Genomic DNA, 23969 nt, shown 5'->3' on the forward strand with positions numbered 1-23969 from the left:
TCTCTGCATATCTGAGTTAAACTAATAGTAGGTTTGGGGCCATCCAACATATGGCATAAAATCTAAGCTCACGTATGTGACATTTGGGGCTAACTGATCTGCTCCTGCCTGTTTCCAGACTCATTTCTTATTTTTTGCTATATGTGCTTCTTTTTTTTTTTTTTTTTTTGCCCGCCTAACTTCTATGTATTTTTAAAGACTTAACTCAGACGTCAAAAAGCCTTCTCTGAATTCTTTAGAATTCAGTGCTGTCTAGTAGAATGTTGTACAACAGTGGAAGTATTCTGTATTTGCACTGTCTCACATGGTAGCCATTTGCCACATATGGCTTTTGCCACTAAGGAACTGAATTTTAAATTTCAGTTAATTTTAATGAATTTAAATTTGAGTAGCCACATGTGGTTTAATGGCTACCACATTGGGTAGCACAGCTCTATACTGACGTGGGTGCCTCTTTTCATGTTCATAAAATACATTTTGTGTTGCTCTCACTTTGCATTTACCTTATTATGTCACATTTGTTGTTTTTCTTTGCTTGTCTCTCCTCACCAGATGTTGCCCTCATTTAGCGAAAGGAATGTGCTTACAACGCAGCAGACCCTCAATGTCGTTGAACGTGTGAATACTGCTGGATTTTTCCGACACCGATATCTGCCTCTTAGACTTTTCCCTGTAGGCTCGGCTGCCTGAATGGACCTTTATCTGCAGGCCACCAACTAGACTTGACGTTCTTCTAGACTTACTTCATTCCACTTGAATTTCCACCCCCGTAATTGGCTTTCCTGGAAGAGCAACTCACTTTTCACTTCTGTACTCTACCTAGATTAACATCTAAGGCTTTACCTGGACCATGACTTAAGGTAGCCATCTTTCCATCTCTGGACTGATATGTTGGTTTCCTTTTCTTCTGATTCATGCTTTTATATGCTGGCCCTTACAGTTATATCCCCTGACTTTATGTATATACAGCCATATTTTAACCTATATCAAAAGTGTACCTACATTTGGCCTGAGGCTTGCCCTCTCTCAATCATTTCCAGCCTGCCACTTCTGAAGAATTGGGTTTGCTTCACTGGTTTATGAGACATACACATTTTCTTTTATGATCATCATTACTCTCTCTATATATGCCCTTCCAAGAGGTTCCTCCAGGCCCTTTAAAACTTGATCCTATAATTACTGTAAGCCTCTCTTGTACCCTGGTCATTTTGCCTAACTATAAGATTTAAAATAAGCCAGGTGATTAGCTGAGTGGAAATTAATATGTATTGTTCACTCTTTGTTTAAAAAAAAGTAAAAATGTCTAATAAATATCCAAACTGAATACTAAATAACATTTTATGTAAGTGGTCATATAATTTTCTTCTTTATCCTGTTCATGGGATGAATTACACTGATTTTTAAGTATAAATCAGTATTATATTCTTGGAATAAACCCAGCTTGGACATGATGGATCATCCTCTTATAGCTAAACTTGGTTGATAATATTTTGTTTTGGATTTTGGTATTTATGTTCACAAGAGAGATTGGTCTGCACCTTTTCCTTCTGCTACTATCATTGTCTATTTTTGGTGTTATGGTCATGAAGGTCTGATAAAGTACAACTGGAGTATAAATACTCCAGCTCTCTTGCAATTTGGGTGATAGACAGGAGGCATTGCAGATTTCCCCTGTGGACTCAGGCTTTGGATAATCCCAGTGGCAAAAACAAACAAACAAACAAACAAAAACACACACAACCAAAAACCAGCTCTTTTTTGTCTGCCTTCCCTTCCTTGTCTCACTTCCCCACTACCCTACCAATGTTTCCTCTAATCATCCCTTACACTCAAATCATTCTCTTGGAATCTGCTTCTGAGAGGAACATAAACTAAGGATTGTGGGCTCTCAATTCCTGACTGTTTTGGTAGCTTCTGAAAGCCTTCAAAAAGATATGTGGTGAATTCTATCCAACTTTTCTAGTTGTTCTTGGTGACAGAGTTGGTTGAGTATAATCTAGTCCATCATGGCTGAAAACAGAAACACTTAATGATATTCTATTTACACATCATATATCTGTCATAAAAAAGAAAATGCCCTTTGGGTATTTTGGTAACTTTCCTAATAGTAGAGTTCAGTCTTTGATATCTATGAGTTCTGATTTAAAGTAACCCTGGTAACATAGACACTTTGTTTTAAGTTTATTTATTTGTTTTGAGAGAGAGAGAGAGACAGACAGAGAGAGAGAGAGAATGCACATGAGGGAGGGGCAGAGAGAGAGAGAGAGAGAGGGAGGGAAAAAGAATCCCAAGCTGGTTTGAGTCTCAATCTCATGAACTGTGAGATCATGACCTGAGCCGTAATCAAGAGTCAGATGTTTGACTGAGCCGCCCAGGCGCCCCAACATAGCCACCCTTAATGTTTATTATTTACTCTGAAGGCTTATCTTGGAGTCAGATCCCTCCTGAGGAAGGTTCACGCTTCTGGGACTTAGGCCAGTTTGGGGTTCCTCTACTTCTCCATCACCTGTGTTCTCTGTATGTGGCATTACCCTGGTAATTAAAGGTAAGCCTCAGTTTATCCTTCTAGCTTCCTTATAGCCTTGGAAATTTGCTGTGCCTCCTGATTCCCCTACATCTCTTCAAAGCAGAAAAAGACACAGTAGACAATGAACCTTATGTTCACTATGACAACAACATTTTGTTCTCCTGAACAACAAGAATTCAATTTCCACTTTACTTTAAAAGAGGGAAACATTTCTGTTCTCAGCCACTACTGCGTCTCGAGCTTCTTACATATTGCTAAATTTTAGTATGAGAGCATTTCACTCATTGTTTGAGTTGTCCCCCCTCATCTACAACTTTTATAAGTAGCACTTCTTAAAAGGGACACATACCTTTTCCCAGAATACATTTCTAAACAACTTTGAAACAATGTTTCGCATTTAAGAAGCAGAAGGTTGTCCTATTGTTTTTCCTCATCTGTTTCCCATTCTTTTCCCTGTAGCTCAAAAGCCATTATGTGGGGTTGAGCAGCTCAGTGATCTTGTTGGGAGGGGGGAGATGTCAGTGACCCAAGGCGGGGGGTCAGAGCCCAAACAAGTTCAGGTGGATGCGCCTGCAGGGAGACAGGCCAGCTTGATTTGCTTTTTCCCTCACAATTCACAGTCAATCCAGTAGCGTTCTCACCTTCCCCTCTAAAACAGATTCTAAATCTGACCACCTTTCATGCTCTCCAATGTTGCAACCTTGGTCCAAGACCCCTAGACTATTGTAACAGCCTCTCCACTCGTTTTCTGGCCTTCACTCTTTGTCTACATAGCAGCCAGAACATAAGTTAGAAAATATCACTCATCTACTTCCCATCACAACCAGAACAAAACCTGTGCTCTGTTATGACCTACAAGGGCCCACAAAATTGGGCCCTTAACATGCTCTTGGGCCACACCTCTTCATTCCCTCTTGTTCACGTGGCCTATATTAGTGTTCTATTGCTGCCGTAACAAATAACCACAAGCTTTCGCGGCCCAAACCATACACATCTATTTTCCTACGGGTTTGGAGGTCAGAAGTCCTAAAGTCATGGTGTGGGCAGGGCTGTGTTCTTGGTGGAAGCTCCAGAAGAACAGTGTAGGTTAGAAATAACTGTAGGAGGAACAGAAGATGGAGCCGTCTATAGACATTGACTCTTGTGTCTGGCCCAGTGCTTTGCACATAGTAGGTGTTTAATAAGATAAATTGGATCAAGGAATAGACACGTTAGAAAGACTCTTGGGTGACACTGAAGTGTCTGTTGAGGTTAAGATATTGACTTAGATGGTGTTACGGGCAGGGAACAGTATCCTATCTGGTGACTGCTTATAGCTGCTAAATGCATGGTGTTTAGCCTGCTTGCTGAGAGATGGCAGGGTAGTTTATCCTGAGGCACAGGCAGGGCAGAAGCTCCAATCATCTGGATGAGACCTTCTAGTCCATACTACAACCTGAATGCTCCTCTTTGACCACTATGGATGCCAAGAAGTTGAAGCCTGGCCACACCTGAACTCTAAGCATATTATAGAGCAAACAAGAATTGTTTAACTCATGATATGATCTGAGAATAAATTCAACAATATGACCTCATTCCAAACGGGATCAGTTTTTATTTTTAATGTATTTATAGAATCAAGGTTCGGACTTCCAAGGGAATGTGAGAAAGGGATCGAGGTCAATAAAGGGGGTGAGAAAATAGCTCAAAATGAGCCCTGGGACATTCCATTTAAAAAGAAATGTGTTTGTGGCCAGCCAGAAAGTGATCATAATGGTTGTAAATAGGCAATAGTCATAAGAGAAAGATTTAAGTAACTTTTCATTACTTGGCAATGTTTTAAATTTGGCTGTATCTGACACTAACAGGGGAGGGAGAAAAGCCAGCCCATCATTCTAAAACTAAATTAAAACTGCTCTTGAGGCATCTGTAGATTTCAATCTTGGTGAATAATTGGTTTTTGTTTCAGTTCATGCAAGTCAGCAGGCAGGGTGAGAAAAGCACTGACCTGCAACAAAGCATTAGCCTTCCAAGCAGCGGGCCTTGGTTTCAATAAGTGCAGTTTAGAAAAAAAACTCTACAAACCTTCTGCCTGTAAACTGAACGGTGTTGTACAACTTCGATGTACAGGAAACTCCACCCGTATACATTTGGCAGGTGTCCAAGGATACTGGCAGCTCAGGGTCTTGACTTACAGCGAAGGACAGCGTGATAGTACATCCTAAGAGAGCTATCTATAGGACACTAGTGCCTGTTATTTTCTTTAACTCTCATCTAATTGATCCCAATGTTTTTGGGCTCTGCCATTTATTTCAACATTAAATTATAGGTTTTTAAAACTAGACCATTATGCCTGGCCATCCAGCAGTTTCCTATTACTCACCTGCTACTGCTCGGGCAAGTCCTCTGAGGAAATGTAACAAGATCACCGGGGTGACCCCTTTCCAAGGCTAATTATTCCAGCACACTCTGTATCGCATTGTTATTTTTAACTTACTAACATTAGCTTTTGTCTTCCTAAGGAGACGAGTCCACTCGATTTCCTTAACTGTCAAAAACGCAGGTTGGAGTTGTATTTTTTTCTGATTTCCTGGGAAACTGTAACCCTCATGTCCAGCTCCATCTTCCCCCTTCTCTTTGATTTTCTCACGGAGCAGGGGTTAAATCTGATCACTGTAAGGTGACATTGCAAGAGCAGGCTGGACACATTTTCAAGTGAAGGCTGTTGGGAAGAGGGGCTCGCATCCGGGAGGGCAGCAGCTCTCAACACGGCTGTTTTGCCCTGACCCCTCTCCAATCTGTTCTCAATCCAGTGGCCAGGCGATCTGTTCAGACCTCAGTGGGTCACATCAGTCCTCCATCCCAAACCCTACCAGATCTATTTTCTCTTCCGGGAATGCTCTTTCCCCAGATACCCTTATCATTTGCTCTCTCACGTCCTTCATGTCTGTACTCGGTGAGGCCACCCTTAACCGTCCTATTTTAAATCACAAGCTCCTCCTCCAGTCCCCAACCGGAACTCCCTCTTCCCTGTTCCTGTGCTACTTTTCTCCATAGCACGCATCACCCTCTATCTTACTATGCGCATTTCTTGTTTATTTTTTCACGTCTGTTTTTCCCTACTAAACCTAAACTCCAAGGTGGTAAGACACGTTGTGCATTTTGTTTATGGCTGTATTCGTACTGCTTAGAAGAGTGCCTTGAATCAATTAGTAAGCATGTTGTCTAACTAGGGGCTCATTTCACGGAGCCTATTGATGTTTTCTTTTTTTTCTTTTTTCTTTTTTCTTTTCCTATTGATGTTTTCTAACGTCATCCCTTAATATTGCTTCCAGTCTCCTTTGTCCAATGGTGTGCTGGTGAAATCCTTCCGCAAATAGAAACCATAAATACCCATAACCACCGCAGAAAAGAAACACAGAAGGATGCAATGGGCTCCTAATGTATGTTTCCATTTTCAAACACTTGAAAAATAGGTCATTCATGGTTCTTTCCCATATAATTAAGAACTCCATTAGCACCATTAGCAAGTTATTAGCAGTGACTCGGCATTAAGTATGTGTGTCATAATCTTTCCCTAAATAAAGAAAATAACTTTCATAGTTCTGAAAGATGTCTCCAATGGAATTGGCTCAACTTCATTTTATTTTTTGCAGAAGTGATTTCTCTGCACTGCAGAGCAAGTTTTTGATTCGTTCAATATTTGTTAAGCACCCTTTATATTCCAAGAAACCATAGCATGCACTGTGCTGTAGTTATTTCATTTATTAACTTCTATTAGCGGTCTTGAATTGGGGTGCTTGGTTTCCGCTGAGCAAGACCATTTGGTAAAAATGTTAATTGTGTTCCCTTTTAAGAATCCCCAGGAGGTTACACCACAGTTCAGTTTCCTGGGGGAACATCTGGTTCTTCGGTAAGTTCCAAACTTGGTCTCAAAGGTCTGTCTCACTTCCATCAAATTCCCAAAGCAAGCAGCAGCCAGGATTCCCAGAGCAGCTTTTGCTGTTCTATGCGAATCTTGGTTTTTGTGGGGAATTAACATATGGAGTAACAATACTCTTTCGTAGCAGGTTATTCATTACTCTTTCAGGGACCGGTGGGTTCTGGTTGTGGTTTGCACTTCCTTCTTAAACATAATCAACATGTATCTTCTGATTTAACTTTCATTCATTCATTCATTCATTCATTAATTCTTGTATAGTGGTTACGCCTGTGGATCTTGGTGTGCCGGGTAAAAAGTTCAGTACATTAAAAACATAAGTCTCATATAGAACGAACATGTGTCACACATTTAATTAACCCATGAATGAGGGAACTAGCAGGATGGTAAACCCGGTTCAAAGGATTACAGTTGAGACTGAAGTATTCATGGTCACTGAAAGAAAGGCTGCCAGAATAAGATTGCTGCTTTAGCTGGGAACTGGCTAAACGCCTAGGCGACAATGGAGCTGTCACCTTTGGAGTTACCTTTTCCACTAGAGAGAAACTCCCTCACATTGCTGCAGGTCAAGGATCATTTGAGTCACTCTCAGCTTTGTGCAAGTTAGCATATACCCTCACAAAGCTGTGGAAGGGCCTAATCAATAGTGAAGAGTGAGTCATTATGGTAAACCCCCTGGAGGACAAGATAATTCTGGAGTGAGTCTGTATTGTTCCAGTATGACACTGGAAAGGCGGCCAGCCGTCTTTTCATCTGCTTCCAAGCTTTGGATGTTTTTGTCTTAACACTTGTTAGGTTGCCTGGAGTCAAACTCTGTTTCCCGCACTCGCTAGCTGTGACCTTGGCCAAGGTATTTAACTTCTCCAAGCCTCGGTTTCCTCATCTGTAAGGTAGAGATAACAATAGTTTCCACCACATTGGATTATTATGAGGTGTCAAGGAGCTGACCTGTGTGAGGAGAACAGAATGGAATAGAATCTCCTGGCATACAGTAAGTGCTCCACAAGGCTTGGCAACTTTTATTTATGCTGGCATTAGGCTGAACGGTGGGTGATCAGGGGAAAGGCCGGTGTCCTCCATGTTCTGGCCCTGTCGGGGAGAGTGCTGAGACTCGAAGGCTACCACAGGTTGGGTTGTAGTGGTTAGAGAGAGCTCATGTCATTTAGGAGTCGCGGCGAGCTCTCACATCCAGCCTGTGGTCAGAGTAGCTATTGGCAATCCAGAGCAGAGCCTGGGTGGAGGCAGAGATGGGGACCCACGTGCAAGAAACGAGGTGGAACAGAGAACGGGAAGGGAGAGCTGAGGGTCTGGTGTCACTCGCAGGTGGGGCTGCTGAACCAGTAGACATTTGAGTCTTGCTTTCCCTCTTTCCTTTCTTCCTTTCTTTCCCCAACTGTTGGAGTCTGCATACAAGTACCAGGTACTCTTCTAGTATTTCTCTACTCTTCAAAGTTGAATACGATATAGTCCCTACACTTAGGGAGTTCACAGACTGGTGGAGGAACCAAGTGTGACCAATCAGTTTGGAGTGTGTACAAAGTGCGGTGTATCAGATGAGAGATATGTCTGCAGAAGGAAGGCTTTTTTGCACCCTCAAGGTTTGTGCCAGCAGCTAACTGGTCTGAGATGGACCACAGAAGGGTGACACTGGAGCTTATGAGCACATTAGGAGCGCAATAGTGACTAGTTATGGGTTGAATTGTGTAACCCGATATATATATATTGAAGTTCTAACCCTCAGAACCTCAGAATGACCTTATTTGGAAATAGGGTCATTGCAGATGTAATTAGTTAAGATGAGCTCATGCTGGAGTAGGGTGAGCCGGTGTCCTTATAAGAAGAGGGGAATTTGGACACGGACATGCATTCAGGGAAGCTGATGTGAAGACACACAGGAAGACGGGCATGTGAAGATGGAGGCAGAGATAGGAGTTATGGTGTCACAGGCCAATGAGTGCCAGGGGCTGCCAGAAGCTGGAGGAAGTGGGGAGGGATCATCCCCTGGAGGCTTTGGTGGGAACGTGGCCCTGCTGACACTTTGATTTCTAACTTCTAACCTCCAGAACTGTGAGAGAATACACTTCTGTTATTCTAGGCCAACCAGATTGTGGTACTTTGTGACATCAGCCCTAGGCAACTAGATAGCTTTTTTAGGAGGTGATGTTATTTATAGTTGTCTTACAATTTTGCATTAAAAAAAATCATAGAAGAGGGAAACGTTGGTATAAGACTTACAAAGCAGAGCTGACATGGCTCATTTCTGGAATTCTCTGGCCAAGAAGATGGTCCATCAGTCCAAAATGATGAAGAACATGGGGGTAACATTCACTGAAGGCTTGTGGTCACCCTTTGAACATCTTCTGTGAATGAGGTATTATTATTATCTCCATGTTACAGAGGGGGAAGCTGAGATATGGCCCCAAATCACAGTGACTACTTTAGCAGGACTGGGATTTACAATGAGGAAGTCTGGCTCCAGAGCTTGTGTTCTTAACTGTGACAGTGCTGGAGTCCTCCCCTTGGACCTCAGGGGAGGGGAAGGGACATACAATGGCCAGCAGTTCCTCTCCTGTCCGCTGCCCTCATGCTCTCTTTTCTCAGCTACTGCCCTCAAACAATCACCCTGCAAATTGCTCCCTAGTGCTACCTTTTCTTTTCTGTTTTTAAAAACTGATTTAAAAAAGAGTTGGGATGAAATTCACAAAACATGAAATTAACCATTTTATTTTATTTTTATCTTTTATTTGAGACACAGAGAGAGAGAGAGAGAAAATTTTAAGCAGGCTCCATGCTCAGCATAGGGCCCAACTTGGGGATTGATCCCAAGACTCTGGGATCATGACCTGAGCCGAAATCAAGAATCTGATGCTCAACTGACTGAGCTACCCAGGTGCCCCCAAATTAACCATTTTAAAGTGAACAACTCAGTGGCACTTAATAAATTCATAATATTATGCAGCCACTACTTCTAGTTCCAAAACATATCGTTCTCCCAAAATAAAACTCTGCAGTCACCCCCTCTCCTCTCCCTCGGCCCCAGGCAGCCACCAGTTGGCTTTCTGTATCTATGGACCTACTCTGACATTTCACATCAATGGCATCCTACAATATGAGGCCTTTTATGTCTGGTTTCTTTCAACGATAATGCTGTTTTCAAGGCTCATCCAGCATGTATCAGTACTTTATGCCTTTCAATGGCTGAATAATATTCCATTGTATGTATATACTGTAGTTTGTTTATCCATTTATCTGCTGATGGACATTTGTTTTTAAAACCTCTGGCTAATGTGAATAGAGCTGCTGTGAACACGAATGCACAAGTGCTCATTTGAGTATCTCTTTTCAGTTCTTTTGGGTATTCCTAGGTGTGGAATTTCTGGGTCATATATTACTTCTTTTTTATTTCTGTCTTTTTTTGGGGGGGGTCATATATTATTTCTGTGTTTAACTTTTTGACTTGGTGTCTCTTCTTTTTTTTTTTTATTTTATTTTTTATTTTTTAAAATTTACATCCAAATTAGCATATAGTGCAACAATGATTTCAGGACTAGATTCCTTAGTGCCCCTTACCCATTTAGCCCATTCCCCTTCCCACACCCCCTCCAGTAACCCTCTGTTTGTTTTCCATATTTATGAGTCTCTTCTGTTTTGTCCCGCTCCCTGTTTTTATATTATTTTTGTTTCCCTTCCCTTATGTTCATGTGTTTTGTCTCTTAAAGTCCTCATATGAGTGAGGTCAGATGATATTTGTCTTTCTCTGACTAATTTCACTTAGCATAATACCCTCCAGTTCCATCTACGTAGTTGCAAATGGCAAGATTTCATTCTCTTTGATTGCCAAGTAATACTCCGTTGTATATGTATGTATGTATGTATATATATATATATATATATATATATCACATTTTCTTTATCCATTCATCCATCGATGGACATTTGGGCTCTTTCCATCCTTTGGCTATTGTTGATAGTGCTGCTAGAAACAGGGGGGTGCGTGTGTCCCTTTGAAACAGCACACCTGTATCCCTTGGATAAATGCCTAGTAGTGCAATTGGTGGGTCGTAGGGTAGTTCTAGTTTTAGTTTTTTGAGGAACCTCCATACTGTTTTCCAGAGTGGCTGTCCCAGCTTGCATTCCCATTCTGGTTACTGGAGGGGTTGTGGGAGGGGATATGGGCTAAGTGGATAAGGGGCATTAAGGAATCTACTCCTGAAATCATTGTTGCACTATATGCTAACTAATTTGGATGTAAAATTTAAAAAATAAATAAAAGAAAATAAAAGAAAAATAAAAGAATTGAAAAAGAAAAAAAGGAGCAAAAAGAAAATTGAATAGATGGACCTGCTAACAGATTGAAATGGGACTGAAATTACTTCGTTTTCTCCTAGATGTTAGACTATGAAATGCTTTATAGTCTATAAACGAAGTAGGTGGTGAGACTTGTGTTCTTGAAGAGTGAGGTTGGCCCAGTTGGGTGGGGCTCAGTGTAACGGCTCCATTCTCCACTAGATGGCGCTGCTAGCCTACTGGGGTGGAGGGTTTGGCGTTTATAGGTGCATATGCGCATGCACGGGGTTGGTGAAAATGGCGCTATGCAGCTACCCAGTGTGTTCTCCCGTGTCAGCAATCGCGCACCGTCCTCTGTCTTCAGCTCTCGTCCACTCCCCGCTTTTTCACTCTCCGTGACCAGGCCCCAGGCAGTACCTCTCTCCGGGGTTTTGTCTCAGATGCGGCTGTTTTCCCCGGCCCCTTACTTCCAAAAGACTGCGGCTTTGACCCGTTCCGCCCCTCTGCGGGAGGGTCTCACTGAGCAATAGCTGAATGCTGGCTGCACCCAGGAACGCTTGCTGGACCCTGTTGTTGCCGGTGCCCTGAGACTGCGGCCAGGTACCAGCCCGCCCCAGAAAAAAGTTCACGAGATAGTGTAGCAGCAGCTTTTCAGGGATTATGGAAAATCACAACCCACATCTGGCACCAGGCTTCACCCTTAATGACCTTGCCCCAGCACCAGCAAATGTGGCCGCCTTCTGGGGTCTGCTGGGACCAGGTGGATTCAACAGTTTCTACCAAATGTCCTTTCAGCAGTGGAACCGCTTTTCTCCGTGTGGCCTGAGAACCTCCTGGACCCCACTCTGTTCCTGGGGATTCGCCCTTCCTACCAGAGCACCGCTAGGTATGGAGCTGCGGAGTTGCAGACTTAGCGCTCCCCTTGTTTACAGTCTTAATGGAATTTAAACCCTCTCCTTTCTCCTTTCTCCCTTTTTAGTTTAGTCCTGTGGCTGTTTCCAGTATTCCACTTTCTCTCCAGCTGCTTTTGGAGAGGGGTGCTTTTCCCATATTCCCCCCTGCCCCTCCGTCCTCTGTCCACCTGCAAAAGCACCTCCCTTCCCTGGGCTTCTTGCTCCCCAAGTTCACCTCTCTGCGTACCTAGTGAATTCTGTGGTTCAGGTTATGCAGATTGTTGTGTTAATCCTCCAATCAATTTTCTAGGTGTGTAGGATGGTTTAGTGTTGGTCTGGCTGTATTTCATGGATGTGAGACACACAAAAAACTTCCATGCTGTTCCGCCATCTGGGCTCCTCCCAACCTGGTGTCTCTTCTTGATTCTCATTCTTCAATGTTGATTCCTCTTCACCAAGCCCTGCTTGGGGTGTGGGGAAGCTGAAAAGTCTGAAATAGGCCAAGGAGTAGGGTCAGAATCAAGGAAAGCCTGGGACCATGCCCACTTTAATTATCATTTACTCTGTCTGTCACACTTACTATGTGGGACTATTCTCAAGTTTGGGGAAAAGAGATTACAATTTGCTCCTTACCATTGAATTGTAGAACTTTCAAGATGGAAGAGACCATAGAGATTTTCCAATTTGGTGAATTCTCAAACTTTCCTTGGCTGACTTCTGTCGGGCCTCATGAGGAAGGCCTTGGGGTCCTCCCATGTCCTATCCATCCTTTAGTCATGTTGGCTCTAATTTTTATCTGTTTTACATTTTGTGTTTTGGGGAAATATTTCACAGGAAGAGCAGAGGAATGATATTTTAAAATCTAACTTGTTTTATTTCTGGCATTTCCTTGCCTCCCTGGGCCCTTGACCCATTCAGTGAGCATGGGTTTCTGTGTCCATTACCTTAGGAGAAAGACGACTCAGAGAAGACAGAGGGACAAAAAAGAAAAGACATTCTTGGGCTGTAAATTTCAAAAACCTGGGTTTCTGCAAGGGCAGGTTTCTGTGTGTAGGACAGAGATTTGGGAAGTGAGTAAAGGCAAAGACTTCTGCCTTAGGAAAGACTCTCAGAGATGGGAGACAGGGAAAGATAGGGCGAAGTGAATAGGAAGGGAGGTCGGTGGGGTCTGGGTGGGGGACCAGATTCCAATATGTGCAGAGTCAGCATCTAGAGCCTGGCAGGCTCCCAAGCACCTAAGCCATCAATGAAAGGCTTACCTGTGTTGGATGTCAAAGGAAGCCAAGTTTCTGTTGGAGTGAGCACTGCATCCCCTACAAGGAGGAGCTTTGGCAATGGATTTCTTGGTGTCTGGTGAGGACTTCCTCTTAGAAAGCCATCTGCATATCATCTAATGACTAGCATGAGGACCTCCATCTGTGTCCCAATACTTTCTCATTCCTGTGGCATCTACAGCTAGTAGCCTACTCGATTTCCTCTCACTTGTTTCCCCTTACTATTATATCTCCAATTTGGTTCAGGGTGGCAACGTGTTCATCAAAAAATTCCTAGGTTTCCTTCAAGGTCATGTGGTCATGTGGACAGCTTCTAGGAAAGTTATTGCTTTGCTAAAAGAAATGGAGGGACTCAGCTGGCATGAACCTTTGCCCTCTCCTTTCCCTTCCTTTTCTGCCTAAAATGGAGACATGATGCCTAGAGATACCCCAGACACTTTGTGACCATTTGCTAAGGATGGAGGAGTTAGGGATGTAGGAGCCCCTGTCCTTGGGCAGCCACATTAGGGCTGGCTTACCTGGTACTCAGTTTCCTTGTTAAATGAAAGAAATAAATCCCTCACTTAATCTACTATTTAGCTGCTGAAACACGTAACCGAGCACACTTGGGATAGGCCCCGTGATTCCTACTCCATGTGGACAACTTGAATTGGAAGGTTTGTCCCACATGCAGGAGTCCCATCCCCATGATTGATGGGGGACCTGTTTCTGGACACCTGGAGAGGTGGTGCAGTGAGGAAGGGGAAACCTCCAACATTTGTGTGAGGCCAAATGGAATCCATTTACCATCTCTCTAGAGCCAGGACGTTGATAGACTATTCTTCCATTACAGAAGAATGGGTTTACTTAAAAATAAGTTTCTACTTACTTATTTTTGAGAGAGAAAGAGTGCAAACAGGGGAGGCGCAGAGAGAGAAGGGGACAGGGGGTTTGAAGCAGGCTCCAGGCTCTGAGCTGTCAGCACAGAGCTCAACACAGGGCTCAAACACAGGAACTGTGAGATCATGACCAGAGCCGAAGGCAGATGCTTAACTGACTGAGCCACCCAAGTGCTCTGAATTAGCTTAAAAATAAAAAGTTAAATCCTCTGTTGCAGTCCAGCCCTCTGTCACTTTACAAAGGAAGGGAATGAAATCGAGGGACAGGAAGTTACTTGCCCAGGGTCCTGCAGGTAAGGGGTGGCTGATGTGGACTGAAAGATAGGTCTCTTCCATCCTCCATGCTGTTTCCACCAACTTAGTGGTTCCAGTGCTAAGTTCCATCATATTTTGTTCTGTTTTCTGCTAAGGCAATAAGCTGAATATCTGGTGTGCTAAATTAGTGAAATTTGAGGGCTGTTAAGTGAAAGTAAACAAGGCTTAAACAAACCAGATAATTTAAAAGAAATCCAGATGGTAGTTAAAAGGATTAATCCTGGTGTTTCTAAATGACAAACCGTTCTCTTAATCTTAATTATTAATTGCTAAATTAAATGTTATAGCCTCATATGTTCTCATATTGTTATGATTTATTCATCACCAATGTACTTAAGAAAAGTGGCAACCATAAATTAAGCATATGTAAATTTCCATAGTCACAAGCATATGCAAGAATAGGACCGCTCCCACTACTGCAGAAGGATTATAGCTGACATAGAACTCCAGTCTAAGGCAACACTGATCCTACGTGACTCCGCCTCTAGGAAATGGGGTACTGATCTCGAAATCTGGAGCTGAAGATACAGTACTTTTCCATGGAGCGCAGTTTATGGAGGATTGGTTGGGAAAACAGCCATGAGCGCTTTGTGACTTCAAAATCTGAGTGCTCCTCAGGGAGCTCATTGAGGTAGTTCCTCGGGATTTTGGTGGAGCACCGTCTGGTGGCTCAAAATTTTTCCTGCAGGTTTTTCTGCAAGAATATGGAACCTTACCTCTAGGAATGGAGTAATTTGGGAACCACTGTTTTTTGTGGTGACTTTGCACCTCCTTTAGGAAAGCATTCTCCTGCTTCACATATTTTATGTTCAACAAAATTTTACTAAGTCCCAACCTGCCTTGCCTTTGATGCTGCTTAAATTCTTGTTTTTTTCTTCAGCAGGTAGTGATGCTTCTCCTACCAACTGAAATACATACTTTCAAATCCCGCATTTAAAGACTAATATTTAGTGGGCCACTGAGAAGGAAGGAGCCAGCTTCTCCTAATTTCGTTCAGTGTAAAAGGGATACTTGCTACTGCACCTGTGGTCATTTTGGGGATTACTTTCATTTTAACATTATTTTGTAATATATGTGAGAGATTTGGAAAATTTTTAAGCCTAAGTATTATCTGCATCTCTGTCTATCTCAAGAGAATAGGAAACAGTCACGAAGCTCAGTTATAAAGGCAGAGAATCCTCAGCTAGAAGGTTGGAAGATCATTCTTTCATTCCCTCATCAAACATTTATTAAGCACCTGCAGCCAGCAAATACATAGAAGTTCTTAAAGAGCAGATAGTCTAGTGGGGGAGAGAAAAACATAAACAAATAGTTACAGTGTCTGAGCAAGTTTATAAGACTTCAATTCCCTTTATATTCACAACACAAAACCACTTTAACCTATGCAATTTGAACATACTATCTAAAGACATCATTTGGTAGGAATTACACATTTTTTAAAATTTATTTTTGAGAGACAGGAGAGACAGCGCATAACCAGGGGAGGGGCAGAGAGAGAGAGGGAGACAAAGAATCCGAAGCTGGCTCCAGGTTCTGAGCTGTCAGCACAGACCCTGATGTGGGGCTCGAACCTGTGAGCCATGAAATCATGGCCTGAGCTGAAGTCTGATGCTTAACAGACTGAGCCACCCAGGGGCCCCAAGAATTACACATTTATATCATGTAATAGAAAATAAACTCACCTCTATTAATCACGCAATAATTCACTGGCTTAGATGATCCCTTAAAAGTTTCCTTCTATCCCACTGGTTTCTGAAATAAAAAAGTGCTGACGTGTTAAAAAAAAAAAAGGCAAAGCAAAGAAAACCAGAAAGTTTCTGTGGCAAGCACAGTGTCTGGCACACAGTAGAGGCTCAGCAAATATTTGCGATATGAACAGATACATGAATAGCAAAAGAGGGAAGGGATTTTTCTGTTTCTTATCCAAGCACTGTTTAGAATGTCCATTTTGGAACTCAGTACTAGGCTCTTGCACCCTAGCTATGAACATGTTAGCATCTATATAACTTTCTATGATTTCGGTTTTGAAAAGAAGCTGGGTCTAATCTCAAGCAGTGGTTTCCTGCACAGGGCGATTTTGTTCCCTCTCTTTGCAGGAGGTCTGGGGGGCTTCTCAATGTCTGGAGATAATTTTGGTTGTCACAACTTCCCCGGGGATGCTACTGGCATCTAGTGGGCAGAGGTGAGGGATGGTGCTAAGCATCCTGTAACCAAGAATTAAGCAGTCTTGGGGCACCCAGGTGGCTCAGTTGGTTGGTTAAATGTCTGACTTCGGCTTGTGAGTCCGAACCCCACATCAGGCTCTCCGATGTCAGCACAGAGCCGGCTTCAGATCCTCTCTCTTTCCTTCAAAAATAAACATAAGAAGAAAAGAGTTAGAGAGTCATGAAAGTTAATAGGGCTGAGGTTGAGAGTCTGTGGTTTGAAGTTATCACGCAGTTCAGCCAAATTCAGAAAAAACCATCAGCAGCAGCCCTCTTGAGTTAGGAAACACCTCTGATTCTTTCAGGGCCTGTCGCTTTGTGCAAACCCCTTGCCCACCTGCTGGCACTTCACGGGGACTGCTCCCATCCCCTGCTCCCCAACCCCTGCAAACTGGACCAAACTGCCTTCCTGCCAACTAATTGATTCCTCTGACTTGGGGACAAGGGGCTTTGGAGTCCGCCTGAGGTCAGGCTTAGCTACTGGCTCCAAAGGGGAGGTGAACAAGTAGATTTTTGTCTCTGATGAGGAAGCATGCTTAAATCAATTGAAAACCTGGCCAAGGCAGCAAGGTAAATGCCTCTGAGATCTGAATGATGATTTTTACATATCTTCTCTCTCTCTCTCTTTTTAATCTGAGGTCATTTAACTTTTTTAATTTTTTTAAAATTTGAGGTCATTTTATTTATTTTATTTTTAGAAAGAGAGAGCGCATGAGCATGGGAGAGGGACAGGGGGTGGGGGAGAGAGAGTGAGAGAGAGAGAGAGAGAGAGAGAGAAAGAGAGAGAGAGAAACTTAAGCAGGCTCCACACTCGGGGTAGAGCCTGTCAGGGGCCTGGATCTCACCACCCTAAAATCATGACCTGAGCCAAAATCAAGAATTGGTGCTCATCCCTGAGCCACCCAGGTGCCCCTACATAGCTTGTCCCTTTATCACTTTGTCTTACAAAGAGGAGAAAGGAAAACTCTTACCTTTGGTAACTTTTGAATCACCAGCAGAGGGCAGACATTGCTTACCTAAAGGAAAAACCCGAGTACAGCCTGCCAAACCTGTATCTGCAGAAACCGCCTGATTGATCGACCACCTCTCCTGTCATTCTCTTCCTCCATGTCACAGCTGCGTGATTGAAGTCATCTGGGTCAATTATAATGTTGTATCTGGAAATAATTGATTTCTTTTTTTTTCTGTTGATGACTATTCAGGGTGATTTGAAAATCTTTCTTGAAAAAAATATCTATTTTTTCCTAATTAAAAATAATGCATGAGCATTGAAGAAAATGAGAGAAATACAGAAAAGCAGAAAGAAAATTTTTGCCTCCCAGAGATGATCACTGGTAGTTAGCTCTTTGGTGCCTATCCTTCTAATCTCTGTTTCATTAAAATTTCTGAATGTGCATGTAGCAATGACACGGGAGGGATCCTTGACACACAGAGAAATGTATATACAGCATGTGTTTTCTTGTCTCTGTCTTTGCTCACCCAACTCAACTGGAAATTCTTTTTCTAATCTTTGAAAATGCAAGTCCTAGATATTTTTCAAGGTCAAGCTCTTATGTCTTGCTTGATTCTCCCCAGGAGGAATTGATCTATTTTCTCTGTATTTTTGTGTCACTGTGTCTATGACTTTATTATGGTGATTACCACCTTCTGCCTTACATTACAATTTTTATGTACAGTTGAATCTTCCTGTATTCCAAATCTTCCAAATTTTTTGAATGTGGGGACCTCACTTTATCATTCTGTCTTCCATAGGACCAACATTGGGTTATCACATAATAAGTACTCATAAGTATTTATGAATAGTAAGGAAGGGAAGAGACAAAGGAAAGAAAGAGGAAGGAGAGAGGGAAGGGGACAAAAAAGGAGGAAGGAGTGAAGGAAATAAGGGGAAAGAAAGAAGAAAATTATTTCATTATAACTTACAGCAAGCTTTTCGAGGAAGGCAGGAATTATTCCAGTTTCACAGGGGAAGCCCAGCGAGTCTAAGTGCTGGCTCATGTTTATAATGCCACTTGGAGGAATTTTCTCAGATTAGAAGATTCAGTGCGTGCGCGTGCGCGCGCGTGTGTGTGTGTATGTGTTCTCTAAAATGATGTATTGAAGTCCTACCCCTGGTACCTGTGAATGTGACCTTATTTAGAAATAGGGTCTTTGCAGATGTAATCAAGTTAAGATGAGGTCACATACTGGATTAGAATGGGTCCTAAATCTAATGACTGGTCCTTACAAGAAGAAGGAGGTTGGGACACAGAGATACACAGAGGGAGGATGACCATGTGAAGACCAGGCAGAAACTGGAGCGATGCAGCTACAAGCCAAGGAATGCCAAGGATGGCTGACTACCACCAGGATCTAGAAAAGAAAGGAAGGATTCTTCCCTAGAGGCTTCAAAGAGAACTTGGCCCTGCTGACACCTTCATTTTATACTCTAGTCTTTAAGACTTGAGAAAATAAATTTCTACCATTTTAATCCACCCAGTTTGGAGTAATTTATTACAACAGCCCAAGGGAAACAATGCTTCATGTTGACAACTTTCTAGTGACAACAGGCCCACCTGGGTCATGAAAGGAAGTCTTATGGATACTTGGAAGGAAGTCAAGATGCCAAGGAGATATAGGGAGTCCTTGGTGAGGATCATACAGAAGGGAGTTGTTGGCTGGGTTCAGAGATAGCTTTCAGTTGTTTCTTTGCCAAAATTTTAGCACAAGCAAATCCTTCTTTTCCTTCATTTATCTTTCAAGGCATTAGGCCTTACCAAAGGTCTTTGGAAGATGTTGCAAAAGGTAACCATCTAATTTTTCTGGTGTCATCAACAGGCTATTTCTAAATGCATGGAACAGTGGTTGGCATCTTGTTAACTCCTAAGTAGTTTCTGTTGTATAATATAGTGATAAATTTGGAAAGATGATGTGAAAAGCTAAAAAATGGTAGCCACCCAGATCAAGTTTTGAGAATAAAAATGAGGATTTAATGCACTGCAGCCATTCATTTTTCCATTACCATCCTAAGGTTCTTATAGGATTCTGAGAATTAAATTGTAACTGGGAAAATATTGCCAAAGTAGGGGAATGGGGTTTCCTCTGCAAAATAAGCCCAAATGTCCCCCACTCTGACCCCTATGACTCAGGTAACTTAGATACTATGGCCCCAAAATAGAAAGATCAATTCTTTTTAATGTTTTTTTTTTTTTTATTTTTGAGAGAGATACAGAGTGTGACATACACAGAATCTGAAGCAGGCTCCAGGCTCCGAGCTGTCAGCACAGAGCCCGACATGGGGCTCGAACTCACGAGTGGTGAGATCATGACCTGAGCCGAAGTCAGATGCTCAACGGACTGAGCCACCCAGGCGCCCCAAAAGATCAATTTTTAGAATAAAACAACTTGCAGGGAGGTGTAGGTGAGACTGCTTGATAAATGTCATCATCTCTCCCTGTGGTGGGAAAAATAAGTCAGCAGACATAGAGGTGACTTTTCTTAGGTTCCCATGGTGGCCTTCTCCACCAATGTCTCCAACATATCATGAATAATGATGAAGATGATGGAGATAGGGATAACAATAACCATTATCACTAGAACAAAAACAACAACAAACACTATTCCAGAGAGGATTTTAGCTTAGCAGTGTCTTGCACATAGTATCCCCTCAGTGAAAGTTTTCTGAGTGAATAGAATACACAATTAAGTGAATGAATGACTTAGGGGAATTGGATCGTAGCAGTGCCCTTTATTGCTTTGTAATTGAGTTTGTTTCTGTAATTTCCCTGCAGGATGTCTAGGAATGAGAGAAGCTCTTTAAACTGACAATATATGGCCAAAGTCATGAATTTCAAGTAGTAGTGAGTTTTGGTTTTCCTATATCACCTTCTGTCTTTTCAGGGTTACTGGTTTCTGAGTGTATCAGTAGGCTGGGACTGGATACTAGACAACGATTTCAGGGATGCCTGATGCATTGTCTTCAAAACCAAAGGCAACTACATTGAGTGTACCAATGGCCATGACATTTCTGCTTTCAGTTTATGCTAAGTCCCTGGATTAAGTTCCTATTTGGCTAAAAATGATACTGCCATTTGAGTATTTCTTGACCTTAGGATTCAAGCCTTACTGATTTATTAAACAAATATTAAACATCTAGTATGTTCCAGGTTCTTCTTCTTTTTTAAATTTTATTTAAATCCAAGTTAGTTAATATAGAGTGTAGTAATGGTTTAAGGAGTAGAATTTAGTAATTCATCACCTACATATAACGCTCAGAGCTTATCACAACAAGTACCCTCTTTAACACCTGCAACCCATTTAACCCATCCCCCCACCCAACACCCCACCAGCAACCCTCAGTTTATTCTCTGTATTTGAGAGTCTCTTATTGTTTGCTTCCTTCTCTGCTTTTATCTTATTTTTCCTTCCCTTCCCCTATGTTCATCCATTTTGTTTCTTAAATTCCACATATGAGTGAAATCATATGGTATTTATCTTTATTTGACTGACTTGTTTCACTTGGCATAATGCATTTCAGTTTCATCCACATTGTTGCAAATGGCAAGATTTCATTCTTTTTCATCGCTGAGTAATATTCCATTGTGTGTATGTATATAAATATATATATATATATATATATGTATATCCTACATCCTCTTTATCCATTTGTCAGTTGATGGGCATTTGGGCTCTTTCCATACTGTGGCTATTGTTGATACTACTGCTATAAACATTGGGGTACAATTTCCCATCTGAATCAGCATTTTTGTATCCTTTGGATAAATACCTAGTAGTGCAATTATTGGGTCAGAGTATAGCTCTATTTTAATTTTTTGAGGAACCTCCATATTATTTTTCAGAGTGGCTGCACCAATTTGCATTCCTACCAGCAGTACACAAGAGTTCCCCTTTGTCCACATCCTCGCCAACATCTGTTGTTTCCTGATTTGTTCATTTTAGCCATTCTGACAGGTGTGAGGTGGTATTTCATTGTGGTTTTGATTTGCATTTCCCTCATGATGAGTGATGGTGAGTGTCTTTTCATGTGTCTGTTAGCCATCTGGATGTCTTGTTTGGAAAAGTGTCTGTTCATGCCTTTTGCCCATTTCTTAACTGGATTACTTGTTTTTTGGATGTTGGGTTTGCTAAGTTCTTTATAGATTTTAGATACTAACCCTTTATCTGATATGTCATTTGCAAATATCTTCTCCCATTCAATTGGTTGCCTTTTAGTTTTGTTGATGTTTGTGCCAACTTCTTTTATTGAAGATTTTTTAGTAAACAAAATGCATCCACAGGCTTAAATCCCAGGGAGGAAAGAGTGACAATACACAAATAAAGTGTAAAACAGTGTAAAGCATTGATCATGCTATGAATCAGAACAGCAGAATAAGGAGATGGAGAATGTTGGGGAGGCAGGGGTCTCTCTTACAGATAATGTGGCTTCTCTGAAGAGGTAATATTTCAACAGAGACTCAAGTGAGTGAAGGAGTGAATTGTGTGACAACTTTTGGGAACAATTCATTCCAACATAAAAGTCTAAGACCTTTACCTCCTGCCTCCAATACCCAAAACAATTGTCTTTCACAAAAGTGTCTAGGAGTAGTGTGCTTTAGAATAAGAGCACTGGCTAGAAGCTCACAGCCTGGTATCTGGTTCTTTCCATCTTTGTTTAGCCATCCTCAGCATTGGTCATACCTTCAGGCTGTCAGCAAAATGACTGCAACACAACCTTCTAAAAACAATAATCAGCAGAGTCTTTCATTGGCCCTTTGTTAAGAATTGCAGTTGACTAACTTCAATTAAGATAAAAAACAAAACAAAACAAAAGAGAACAGAGAGTGGCCCTAGCTGACTTCTTGCATCTCATTAACTGTCACTGGCCAGTCACTCCAAAGGAGTGGCAGTGCCCTTAGCGGGAGTCACCTTCCCTGAGGCACTTGGCTGTGTTATATCTGAGCAAAATTGTGGTTCTAGTAGAGAAAAGAAGGGAGAATGGGTGTTTGGTAGGCAACCAACAGTGCCTGCTACACAAGACCAGCACAATTCAATGTGGTACAGATGATAGGTAGTTATTTTGGTGAAGTGTGGTAACACAAAGAATCACTAGTGGTAGTTACTGGATTGCCAGGATCGTTAAGGAAGCCACAGGGAGCAGGAAAGCACTATATATGCACTGAAGTTTCATAGTCAAGAACGCAGTTATATATAGGATTGCCATGTTGTTGTTCTGCTGATGAAGTCAGGCTTCCGCAGGGAAAACAGATGTTTAGAGCAAAGAGTTGGAAGGGAGAAGAAATGACTCCAAGTTCTGCTGCATAATATTCAGGTGTTTCATCAACTTAGCTGCTTGAGTCCCTGGAGACAAGGCAAGATACTCTGAGTCAGATGTTTACACGTAAGTAGTAGGTCAAAAATAAAATAGCCTTTTGCTACATCAGGCAGCCCGTGGTAGTGTTTAGTCACATCAGATTTCTTATTTATTCACGTTAACGGTAGCAACTAACCGGATGAGTATGATAGGTAGGACTGGATCCAGACCGTATTCTCCTTCGGGAATAGTGGGAAGTTCTGCTGCAAATTCTTGATTATTCACAGCAATGGATGGGAGCAAGAGCACAGCTAATCTAAATTGGCAGTCAAAAGGGTTTCTTTTTCACCAACTGTGACTTGCATATGAATATGACTGTTATCTGCTATTTTGTTACTGAAAAGCCTGTCTCCAGAATTAGAAATTTCTCCATTTCCCCACTTCTGTCCTCCTGCTGCTCTTTGGCCTTCTATTTCACTCATATGGAGTCAACTCCATGCCTTTGTACATGTTATTGCTTCTTAGAATGCCCTTTTCCTGCCTTGTTGCCCTGGCAGATTTGTGCTCTCTTTTCTAAACTCAAATCAAGGCTCTAGAAATTCTCCCTCAACTAATAACTCCACTAAAAACTGCCACTGGAGTGATTGAAATGTTCTGTTGTCTTCAGAATGTTCCCAGCCTAAAGGGAAGTTCTTATTAGAAGGATGACAAATTGTCCCAGTTTGCCTGGGACTGGGTTGCAGGAAAAGGGTGTCAAGGGATGTGGGATCTTCAATGCTAAAACACAGAAGTCAAGGCAAAACTGGGGATGAGTTTTTTAAGAATAAGGAGGAAAGAGAGCCAATAGGGCTTGGGAGGCAAGAAGCAGGAAGTGGAAAGTGAAAATTTTATGGAATATTACTCAGCGATGAAAAAGAATGAAATCTTGGCATTTGCAACAATGTGGATGGAACTAGAGGGTATTATGCTAAATAAAATAAGTCAGTCAAAAAAGACAGATATATGATTTCACTCATGTGTGGAATTTGTGAAACACAACAGATGGACATAGGGAAAGAGGAGGAAAAATAAGATAGGACAGAGAGAGGGAGACAAACCATTAGAGACTCTTACAGAGAACAAACTGAGGGTTGCTGGAGTGAGGATGGGTTAAATGGGTGACAGGCATTAAGGAGGGCACTTGTTTGGAGGAGCACTGGGTGTCATATGTAAGAGATGAATCACTGGGTTGTACTCCTGAAGCCAAGACGACACTGTAAGGTAACTAACTTGAATTAAAAAAAAGAAGCAGAAAGTGAGGGAAAGGGTGAAATGACAAAAGCGCTCTCATGAATCCCTCTCCCCTCACACTTTAAAGCTCATCACACACTCCAGGCTATGAAA

The 23969-nt window shown here is 42.0% G+C and overlaps 1 long non-coding RNA gene across 1 annotated transcript in view; it reads left to right on the forward strand.

Annotated features, from left to right (window-relative positions):
* LOC106983849 (uncharacterized) overlaps positions 1-23969 on the forward strand; it is a 129951-nt gene that overhangs the window by 49093 nt on the left and 56889 nt on the right. Inside the window, exon 4 of the long non-coding RNA XR_008292804.1 lies at positions 553-860. This is a non-coding gene — a long non-coding RNA (uncharacterized LOC106983849). The remainder of the gene's footprint in view (positions 1-552; positions 861-23969) is intronic.

The sequence above is a fragment of the Acinonyx jubatus genome, chromosome F2, assembly GCF_027475565.1.
Source record: "Acinonyx jubatus isolate Ajub_Pintada_27869175 chromosome F2, VMU_Ajub_asm_v1.0, whole genome shotgun sequence".
Taxonomy (NCBI): Eukaryota; Metazoa; Chordata; class Mammalia; order Carnivora; family Felidae; genus Acinonyx; species Acinonyx jubatus.